The 11730-nt window shown below is 49.5% G+C and overlaps 1 non-coding gene across 1 annotated transcript; it reads left to right on the forward strand.

Annotated features, from left to right (window-relative positions):
* Positions 1-10370: 10370 nt before the first annotated feature.
* On the forward strand, positions 10371-10554 carry LOC146798499 (U2 spliceosomal RNA). Its single transcript, XR_014969365.1, has one exon. It is a non-coding gene; the product is annotated as a U2 spliceosomal RNA (small nuclear RNA).
* The last annotated feature ends 1176 nt before the right edge of the window (positions 10555-11730 follow it).

Genomic DNA, 11730 nt, shown 5'->3' on the forward strand with positions numbered 1-11730 from the left:
TAACAATTCTGCAGTCTTTTGCCTCGTCCAGAAAATTGAGACAGAGGGTAAAGCAGAACCACATTTAAAAATGTGCAAGATCTGTGGAAAATGTCTAAAATGTGCAAAGTCTGCTAGAAATCACAAAAGATAGATTCCCTGCAAAATGATCCGCGACAAAGATTTGGTCTGTTGCCAGGTCTTACTGTTGGTGTTGCAATCAAACACTCTGCAACTCCTGCAAACGTCTTTGCTTTCTCTTAAATATAAATGACTCCATACTGTGTAATAAATCGTAACCCTATTTTTATCCACAAAAGAAGTGTGCATCATGCTCCCTGTGGTAAGTTGGTCACAGCTCACCTCATCTGACAGTAAAGAATCATTAACACCACGAGACAAGGACAATACAAGCAGATGGCCTTAGCTATGTAGGGTGCTGGATCACTCATTGGTGTGCACTGTCCCCTGCAGTAGTGTGCAGTCCTTGGGTACACAAGTGAACCTGCTAAGGCCTTTCACCCACCTACTACCAAAACCCATGAAGCAAGCATGCAGAAGGAAAAAGACCAACTGCCAGCTTTGTCAACTACTGAATCCAAGCAGGGGAAGAGGGTGCATTGTGTTTTTTAACCCCTTCTATGCCCATGACGAGATAGTCTCGTCATGGAGCGCGGTGGCGCTGTGCCCATGACGAGACTATCTCGTCATGGGCATAGAAGGGGTTAAAGGGAGACTATTGGTAAGACTTGGGTTCATTATGGAAATGGCACCAATTACCTAAAATGTAGAAAAGAAAAACTCTCCATCAAAATAATTACCAATCAATCTGGAAGAGCCCTCTTTCGAGACTGAGGTATAGCTGAATGTTTTGCCTGATATTATCAAGCCCGTTATACTCCTGACTCTATGCCTTCTGAGGATACTATCAGGGCATGTTTCGCTCATTCCTCAATGCATAAGTCCTGACCAATCAATCTTGCTTCACTTGAGAACGCATTGAGCAAGGTGGAATGTATTTAGCAGTTAAACGTTTTCCACTAGGGAAAGCACCCAGACCCTACAGGAGGGTTACAGTAAAATGTTATCTCCAGTTCTCTAAATCGCTTTTTCTCAAATTATTCAAATTAATTACTCAGGATCTCTCTCTCAATAAATCCGCAGGTTCTTTTACAGAAGCTCTGATTCGCCTTATTCCTAAAAAGGACAGGGATCTTTCTTAATGCAAAAAATTACCGTCTGGTAAAAAACAAAATGATTGTAAAATCTTTGCTAAAGCTTTTGCCCTTCGGCTTAACACATTTATGCCTGGTCTCATCCATGCTGAACAATAGGTATTTGTTAAAAAAAGGATGTTGTTGATAATATGAGTGTCCTTTTGAACATTCTCAGTAAAGCACCTAAATTCTCGCGGTGGTAGCTTTGGATGGCGAGAAGGCTTTTGATCAGGTGGACTGGCAATTGTTTATGCACGCTCTCCGCTGGCATTTGTTTGGTCCACAGTTCCTCACACTCATTTTATTATTATATTCCTCTCCCTGTTCCTCTGTCTTAGTTAATAGACTTCAATCCACATATTCCCCCCTTAAAAGAGGTACAAGGCAGGGATACGCTTTATTGCCTTTATTATTTATTCTAGCCCTGGAACCTTTTATCGTTTGAAACATTCTGATGATGTTTCTGGTTGCCAGCTAAATAATGTACACATTACATTTATAGTGTATGTAGATGACATCCTTCCTTACATCTCCAAACGAGAATGCTCTCTTTCTCATTTCTTTGAAAAGTTAGGTGCATACTCCAGAGTGTCTAGTTACAAACGTAATATAGACAAGTCCAAAGTGATGTCCTCGAATACATTTTGGTTAAAATCTTCCTTTGCTGGAACGGGCTTCTCATGGAACCCCAATCAGATCAAATGCCTATAAATCTTGTATCACAACTATCTCAGAGATGCACTTCATTCTTATATGGATGCCCTCTTTGTAAAATTGAAAAATGAAAGTAGGGCTGGTCACTTGTATTCTTGTCATGGTGGGGTCACCTTGATACAATTAAAATGATGCTTCTTCCTATCATTAATTTTTATCTCATAATGTTGTCAATAAAAATACATAATAAGTTCTTCATAGCTATAGATAAGCTTTTATCCAGGTTCTTGTGGAATGGGAAACCTTCCTGTATCTCCTTACAGCGCCTTAAACCACCTAAATATCCTGGAGGGGTCAACTTCCCTACCTTTTCTCATTATCACAAAGCATTTGATATTAAACATGGTCAAGATTGCTTTCTCGGTTCCTCAGAATCTCAATCCAAACTGTGGCACCGGTCTGATCTCGCTCTTATCTTTCCCTTCTCTCATGCCCACATACTCCACGTGTCTCATTCCCCTAAGTATTGAATACCAGCAGTCAAATCACATTCCTGCTCTCTTTTCAAGCCCTATTTACCAGTTCACCTTTCTCCATTTGAGCACTTTGCTCAGAGTCCTATTTGGTATAAGAAAAGGATCGTGGTAGATGGCAAATCTCTCTTGTGGTGTAATTGGTTAGATAAGGGTCAATTTCACCATGACCCCATACAATATTATGCTGTGGAATATTATTGGTCTTTTAGATAAAATCAAGCACTTCGCAGCATTGTGCTACACCCAGTGTTTCCTACCATCCATATTGATGCTTCAGGAGACCCACTTACTAGGCTCTAGTGGTCCATTCCTAGCTCAACGGGATTTTGACAGAGTCCATCATGCTGGGTTTGCCACGGGGCCCTGGGGGGTGGCGATCCTCCTGCATCGGGCCTTTTCCAGGGTAGTGACTCAGTCCTGGTCTGAATCTTAGGACCGCTTTATCACCCTGGCCGGCTTATTGGACGGCTGCCCACTGACACTCCTTTGTACTTATGCCCCTCTGTAGCATTGGATTCCTTTCTAACCACACTCCTTGCCATGGTAGTTCAGTTCCAGTCCAGCTTCATTCTCATGTGGGGGGGAGGAGGGGGGCAGTTAACTCAGTCACTGATTCCACTAGTCCACCTTCAGACACTCATTTTAGTAGAGCCAGATCGCTTCACAAATGGGTTGAAACTCTGAACCTCTGCAAAATATATGGAGGATCTGGAACCCTAGACAACAACAGTGCACACACACCTCGGTGGCACACCATATTCATGCATGTATTGACATGCTTTTCCTGCCAGCCTTAGATGTCCTTTCAGTGTCTCATGTACAAATCCTCCCCCATGGGATCTCTGATCATGCCCCGCTACTACTCCGTATCGGGGAGTCCAGCATAACTCGCCACCCTTATGGTGACTTAACACAGGCACCTTCAAGACAAGACCTACACCCGCACTTTGCGGCAAGTTGTCACGCAATATTTCCAACTCAATGCAATCATCGGGCACTTTATGGGCTGCATGCTAGGGCACCATGCGGGGGCTCACCAAGAGCGTTCTTAGGCATGCAGAACAAAAGAGACACCAGCGTATCATGCAATTGGAAACTCAAGCCCCCCAGCTGGAATCGCAACTTCCTGCGGCAATGCAGAGTGACGCTAGCAGGCACTTGTCACTAATTCATGAGGAGATGAGACACCTCTCCTTAGAGACATCAAAACAAATTTGGCGAGCATCCAGAGCGTCGATCTATGCCTGGGGAGATAGGAATAGGAAACTACTGTATTGGTTGACGTCCTGACCACTCTCCAACTTTTTCATTTCAGCGATAACTGATGGAGATGGCGTCGTCCACAGCACTTCCCCTGCTGTCACCCAAGTATTTGCAGACTACTACTTGTTGATTTACGTGGCTCCCCATGACCGGCAGCGGAGTTGGCTGCTCTTCTCCTTGATGAGATACCCCTGCCCCGCCTTTCTGCCGTTGAGCGCCTGGGAGTTAGAAGAACCTATTACAGCAGAAGAAATTGGTGAGGTAATCTCAGCAATAGTCACAAAACGCCGGGCCCGATGATTATCCCATAGAATTTTATGTCAAATACAGAGATGTCTTTCTTCCCCACCTGCTGGGCCTCTACAAGGAAGCAATTAAACGTGTTCCTTCCCTTGCGACTTAGATCAAGCAGCAATAGTAGTCATACCTAAGATGCTTCCCCCATTGGTTTCTTCCACTAACTGTCCTCCCATCTCCCTCATTAATGGGGAAGTAAAAATCTTTATATATGGACCGGAATGGGATTGGGCTGTGGAACACGAGGCCCACATAACACTGTATACAGACAATGTTCTTCTGTACTTGGCAAATCCAGCAACTAGTAGTCCTCGATGCCTCCAGCTGCTGCTAATTTTCACGGATGCCTCAGGATTAACAGTTAATTATACCAAATCGGTGCCGGTCCCATTGGCTCCCTCACCAGACTGTGTGAATTGGCAAATAACTATCTCAATACGCCATCTTAGTTTCCAGTACTTAGGCATCCAGGTGGCCCTAGACCCAGCACATGGTCCCTTAACATAACCCCTCTCACTCGTAAGATCAGGGAGGATCTTAGGAAGTGGCAGACACTCCCACTGAACGCCATGGAGAGAATAGCACAGTATAAAATTATGATATTTACACGATTCCTCTATTCCTGCAAAATTTCCCTCAAGCAATTCCCCATCACTGGTTGAGAGAGATGGATTCAATAGAGATTGCCCTCCTATGGGACAACTCCAGACTGCGTTTGGCACTTGGGACCTGCCACCGTGCCACCTACGATGGCAGTCTGGGCATGAATAACCTGTATTTGTATTATTTGCCATCTCACCTCCTGACTGTTAATGACTGGCTCTGTGGCGGGTGGTTCTACCCAGCCTACAGATTACAACTCAATACATTAGGTTTCCCCTGAACACTTGCAATGCTCTAAAAGGACACAATTCCTAGCACACTTCCAGAGGTGACCCAGCTGGTATTTAACAGATGGAAGGCGGCCCATCGACACATGAGATGGTGGTCCAAACTCACCCAGCATACCCCCTGTGGTATGGCACATGACTGAAAGAAGTAGCACTCCTAGATGGCTTGCTCTGTAGGACTCCATCGGCATTTTACTCCAGGAAGACGTGTTGAAGGTTAAACATATGACCTCCTTTCAAGATCTTTAGCGTGCATACTCCCTATCTGGAAAGTAGTTCCATAAATATTTACAACTGCATCACATGCAGCAGATCCATGTCCCCCCTGATACTCCACTCCCAGAATTCAATCCAATAGAGACTAAGATTATGATGGGTGCTTCGGGCAGAGGGGGGAGTCTAAGGAATTATCGCACGCAGAGATCCTCAATGACACACTGTCGGCCCTTAGAGCCCACTGGGAAGGGTGGCTCAGCCCTATAGAGGAAGCGGATTGACGAAATGCACTGATAACCCCCAAGTTCCTCTCTATTTCATCTCAGCTTCATTTAGTACAAGCATATTATCTTCACACCGCATACCTCTCTCCAAATAGATTCCATAAAGCTGGGCTTCTTACGAGTCATGCATGCTTTCGATGCTCCCAAGTCCCAGCTGATTTCTTTCACATGACATGGTCCTGTTCTAGACTGTCATGGTATTGGGAATCAGTGATTTCCGAACTGTCCGCTTTTTTGAACCTGGAGTTAGTCCTCTCCCCGTTATTGATCCTGCTGCAATACTTAAGAGTGAGCAATCAGGCCGAGCCTGGGTGATGATCACCTTAACTAACAAACCCACCACCTCTCCCCTGCCAAAGAGGAACCTCAAGCGTATTCGGCTAAACCTGCATTTTTCTCATTCGTTGTTGCTTTATATGATCCTTGCCGGCATAACCAAATTCCCGGAGTGCCTCGTAATTATCTAACTACTGTGTAAAGCCCCCCATTAAGCTCCATCTACACTCAACTGTGGCGTGTGCAAAATCTGGCTTCACAAAAAAATATATTGTCTTAGCAGATAATTCCCAAACTACACAAGAATTGCTCAAGGCCTCTGCCTCATTTGGTTGGCATTTTTATCAGTGTTATGGGGAACCGGTGTGCATGTTGAATTTCCATGTCCTAGTCCCATTTTGTTGAATCTGGGAATCCGCCTTTCAAGAGGTTCACAATGAGTAACCTAGCGTTAACCCCATACCCTCAGGTACTCCCAGGAATCATAGATTATTTATTTGTTGCCTGTTCGTCTGGTCATCTACTTTTCACATAACTTCAGACATGATAGCCTCTCAAATGCACTTTGGGTTTTCAGCATACTAACCTCAGTCCGGCCCTTTCACCATTTTTAGCATATCTGCAATGTCAGAGCAGGTCTTCTTTATTTTCCTCACTGCCCCTTGCAGTTTCTTTGATGCTAACCTTCCCTGACGGCTATTGCTCTGAGCTTCATCCTATAGCTGTTCGATGGAAAAAAGGATAGTAGCAAGAGATGGTTCCGTAGCTGCCACCTTGGTCTCCTCATCCAAACCTGGTTCTTTTTCAAGTTTCTCCCCATCAGGAAAACAAGCTGAGTAGCAGAGTAGTCCCATTTAAATTGCTGACTGGACTATTCCCATTCTTTTTCTCTTTTTTTTAATCATGATCTCTTTAGTTGAGTCATTAACAACGACTCCTCCATCAGGATGCTACTGCTTGAATCCAAAGCCACATCATCACTTGAAGAAGAGTTACAGAGACTAGAAGATTCAGATTCATCTGTTAGCGAAAAAAAGTTCTCACCCACAGTTTCAAGGGAAATATATGTTTTTTGCTTTCTGTCCTCAGGCTTACTTACTCCAGGTAGAGGCTGGGGGTGGGGGGGCTATAATTCTAGCGAGTATATTCTTCATTACCCTGTCCCTCAATACCATCCAGGGGGACAGCCACCTTGCAAAGTCTCTGACCAGGGCCGGACTGGCTGTAGCGGGCACCAGGCAATCCCCCGGTGCGCCGCACGGGTGGTGGCCGGTTTTGGGCCCCTGGAGGCCGTTTTTGTTACAAGGCCGTTTTTGCAGCATAGCTGCAAAATCAGCCCTGTAACAAAATCGGCCGAAAACCGGGCCTGGAAAAGAGCTCGGCGGCACCCCCAAGCCCCGGGGGGCCGGCCAAGCACTTTGCCAGGGCCGGTTTTGGTTCCCAGTCCGGCCCTGTCTCTGACGTATTTTTATTAAACTCGACAGCCTTCACATCCCTTGAGGCCTCTGGAGACATTAATGTTAACCTGACTTGCATTTGAGGCAATGTGCATACTGAAAAGCAAACTTGGAGAAGCAGTCTAAATAGAGTCATCCCAAAACATGACCTAGTGTGCGCATCACTGATGATGCATTAACCAACGCGCAACAATAAATAGTGTGCGTATCATTGAGTGGAATTCGTATCAACTAACACTGCAGATACTTGGGATTACTGAATGTGTAATCCTAAAAGATGCACAGCTGCAGGGAACGAATCAAGAGGTTTGGTCGCGTATCACCGTAGAGAAGTACATGCTCAGTGAGGCAGAAATGCAAGCAGTATGGTGTGCCTATCGTCGAAACAGCTGTAGACACGAGAGTTGTGCAGCTTGCATAACTTGCCAAGTAATATATAAGAAGTCCGGTGTGCGTATCACCGCAGGAGGTTGTACGCATTCAGAATAGCTTGCCTGCCGAAGTCGAAGAAGTCGGGTGTGCGTATCACCGCAGGAGGTTGTACGCATTCAGAATAGCTTGCCTGCTGAAGTCGAAGAAGTCTGGTATGCGTATCACCGCAGGAGGTTGTACGCATTCAGAATAGCTTGCCTGCTGAAGTCGAATGGGAGCTTGTGGGGCAGCTGAGCACAGCGAGGTCTGCCCCCCGGGCAGATTGGGAGGGGGAGCGGGGGGGAGTGGCCGTAGCGGCCATTTTGTGAGTTTGGGCTGCATTTGGGATAGCCCAAATGCAGCCCAATTACGGCAAAAGTAGCCCAAGGGCTATATAGGCTAGTTGCGCGCCTTCCCAGCCACCATTTTAAGTTTGGTGACCTGGTGGCTGGGAGCGCGGGTAGTAGGAAAAAAAATTTCTCTCACGGGCGCGTCGCCAGGCAGAAGGTGAGGCGGTAACTCGTTCCATTTCGGCGGACTGTTTCACTCTAGGTGACAGTTTCGCCGAAACGATTAAAAGTTAAATTCAACGCGGGAGCAATGTTGACTACGGAACACATTCGCCCCGCGTTTTCTCAAGTGGTTCCTCTTCTTGGTATCCTAACGAATTCGGTGGAAACAGCGGGAATTAGCGACGGCGGGGCTCCGGCTGGGCAGGGGTGGGGCGAGCTCCGGGTGACAACCTGCGACGAGCTACATCTGGGGACGGCCGCTCCAGAGGCAGGGGAGGGGAAGGAGTATTCCCTAACAAGAGACGGCATGAAAAATAGCTTCCAACTGTGGACGAGAAAGTGAGCTAGACCGTCACTGCTTTGAAAACGCTCGCATACAGTTGTGCGCTTGTGAGGCTCTGACAGGCCCAGTGACTTGTCTGTGCCTCTGATGCTTCAGCTAGATGAGTGCTTCCCCAGCGCTTTAGAACCATGACCCCATTTTAGCATGGCAAACTTTCTCGATTCGCATACCGTTGCGGGATATGAGAGGGGCGATTTGGTATGTAAATTCAGCATTTGCATCTACAGCAAAAAAAAAAAAAAGAAGGCGGGAACGCAAAGAAAATCTTGGTGGGGCCGCTCGGCTTCGATGGTGGAGCGCGTAGCAGCTGGGGAGGGTGGGGGGGGAGCACGGCGTGGGGGGTTTTGACGGGAGCCGGCGGGCAGGGGGTTTCCAACTAACGGCGGTGGGGGAATCAGGCGGACGGCGGGGAGTGCAGCAGGGGGGGACCTCCAGGCGCGGTGGAAGTCGGTACTGGGATGGCCCGGACAATTTGGAGTTCTGGGCCGAGGGGTTGGGGGGGGCGACCGGGTTAAGGGGGTTTGGCCGGGGGACGAGGGGGCAGGGTGGGGGCGGGGCGTGAGCGGTGTGGCGATGGAGGGGTAGAAGTCCGGGGGTGAGGGCGGGGGACGATGGGGGGGCGGGGCGGGGGCGAGCGGACAGGGGTGGGGGGGTCGGGTGGGGGGTTTGGAGCGTCGGGGGGGACAGGGACGGAGATGAGAGGGAGGTGGTGGATTGGAGCGCGGTGGGTCGGGCGGGGGTAGCAAATACGTTGGGGGCCGGTAAGCGAGGCTGGGAGGGGAGTCGGAAAGGTGGTAGGCCCAGCACACCAAACTACTTCATTTCTTTCCAGGCGGGAGACCGACAGTTTGACCGGCGCGGGGTGCCAGACTTGGTAGGGCTGGGAGCGGCTCGATGGCACCAAGGAGAAGGGAGGGTGGAGCCTTGGGCGGCATATCCTGTACCGGCGAGGGATCCCGGCGCGGCTGGCATAAGTAGGCCCGGTACGGGCTCGCCAGCCCCAACACCCACGGGGTCACGGCGCCCCGGGGCCCATCGGCAGAGGAGCACCGCAGCGGAGAATGTTTGTTGACCACTCCAGCAGTTGGCGCCACCAGCGGGGAGCGCTGGGGGTGCGGGACAGGATGGAAGACGGGGAGTTGCGTGAGGTGGACAAGGGGGACAGGGGGCCGAGTAATGTTGTGGCTAGTTTCTTGCAGGTGTCACGACGCCAGGCGCGGCCCACGGGTCGGACATCGAGGTGGGAAACAGCTCGCCCCCCAGGACAGGACGCCGGGAGGAGCGGCGGACAGAGGCACTGGCGCCAGGTAATAAACATTTGCTCGGGCGCCCAGTAGTGGTTTCCAGAGGGGTGGGGGGGGGGGTCGGGGGGAGGTTGCACGAGGGAGCGTACGTTATGGATGTGGCAGTGGGCCAGGAAGGCGCAGAAAAGGGGGACGAATGTAAGACCGCTGAGAAGGGACGGTCAAGAAAGAGGCAGCTGATGCAAGGACAGGGGAGGGGCCCGGCTAGCTCAGTCGTTAGAGCATGTAGACTCTTAATCTCAAGGTGTGGGTCGGGCTCCACGGTGGGCCCACAAACAAAAATAAACAAATAAATAAATAAATAAAACAAATTAAAAAAAATCAAGTGGAAAAGGAGGAATTGAAGATCACACGGTTACCGTTTATGGGGGTAGCGAAGCCCTTGGGGGGCATTGGAGGTTGGTAACAAAACGAGGTTTGGAAAGAGGAATATGTGGAAATGGTCAAACTCCGGCATAGGAAGGTCAGGGCAAAGGAGGGTTTCGAGGAGGTGGAATTCGAGTGGGCAAGGAGGCTTAAGGTGCCGGTGACGATAGGGAACTGGACAGCGGCTTTTCTCATTTGTGACAGTGGGTACGGTGGGGAGCTTCCGGGGAGGTTAGTGGCCATGTGTAAATACAAGGCAGTCATACGTAAAGCGCAAATTACAAGGGGGGGATATGCCTGGGCTCAGTATGCTGAGGAATTCCGGGCGCGCATGGCGTGGGATACGGCAGCGAAGCGGGGAGAGCATACCATGGGGCTCGCGGGGTCGGTGAAGACTATTTTTACGGCCAGTTAATATCTGATGCGCCCTCTATCTGGGGACCATATATTAAATTGATTTTTGGAACAGGGAGATGGAATAGGAGCTGGCTCTGTCCACTCCACGCATCAACCTGGTATTGCAGTACCTCCAGGAATGGTGCAACACAAAAGCAGGCACGGCGGGTGGGAGGGGGGCTGAGGGGCCTGGGCCACAGGGCTCTTAGTACGGTTAAGGTGGGGAAGTTGTGGGGTTATCCGGACAGGACGAGCGCCGCTGGTGTAGTGGTATCATGCAAGATTCCCATGCTTAAATTAAAAAAAAAAAATTACAAAAAAAAAAAAAGCAGTGGCGGAGTGATTACGGTTGGGGGGTTTCTGGTTGGGTTTAGTTTGGTGTAGGACGGTCCGAGGGTGCGGAGATGGGCAGTTACGTTGAAATTGGCGCAGGAGCGCCCACAGGTGGAAAAAGTGAAAATGGATAAGGAGGTACAGGAGGGCCGCAGGGCGGCCCCCTTTCAGGAAATGGCTGTTGCATAAAGTTGATGGGGTCACCCATTGGAGTGGTGCCGGAAAAGAAAAAAAACAAAAAAAAAAAGAAAAACGAGCAGGGGCAGTTTTGGCTGATACAGCAATGGTCATGGCCCAAAGGTGGGTCGGTCACGGACTTTATTGAGGAAAGTGCGGCCACTGTGTTTTACTCCTCTGTTGACGTAGCGATGTTACTAGTGGTGACCACGGGCGCAACAGCGCAGATGGCAAAGTGCGACATGCAGTGAGCTTTCCGGCTGCTGCCAGTTCATCCAGATGACTTGGATCTGTGGGGCATACAATTCGGCGGTCACTGGTATGTGGACAAAGCATTGCCGATGGGCTGCTCCATGTCTGGCGCACTTTTTGAAGGTTCAGCACGTTCCTGCCAGGGTTAGTTACGGAACGGACGGGTCACCAAGGCGCGATGTGGGTCTTGGATGACTTCTTTTGTGTCGGCACCTCAGACTCCGTGGACTGCCAGATGGGCTGGACAGTTTCCCTGAGATCATGAGGGAGATGGGTGTGCCATGGGCACTGGGGAAAACACGAAGACCCAGTAGGGTACTGGCTTTTCTAGGCATGGATCTGGGTCCCGTTTGGTGGAGGCATGCCTTCTGGTGGATACAAAGCGAAACATGTTAGAACTGCGAGCAAGTGTGTTGACGCGACAGAAGGTGACGATTGGGGGCATACAAGGGTCGCTGGGCATCTCAATTTTGCCAGTAGGGTGGGTAGAGTAGGGCGGACGTTCGGGAGGCGACTGGGGAGACCAGTGGAGGGGCAGAGGCCCCCACACTAGCCTGTTCGGCTGTC

The sequence above is a fragment of the Triturus cristatus genome, chromosome 9 (assembly GCF_964204655.1).
Source record: "Triturus cristatus chromosome 9, aTriCri1.1, whole genome shotgun sequence".
Taxonomy (NCBI): Eukaryota; Metazoa; Chordata; class Amphibia; order Caudata; family Salamandridae; genus Triturus; species Triturus cristatus.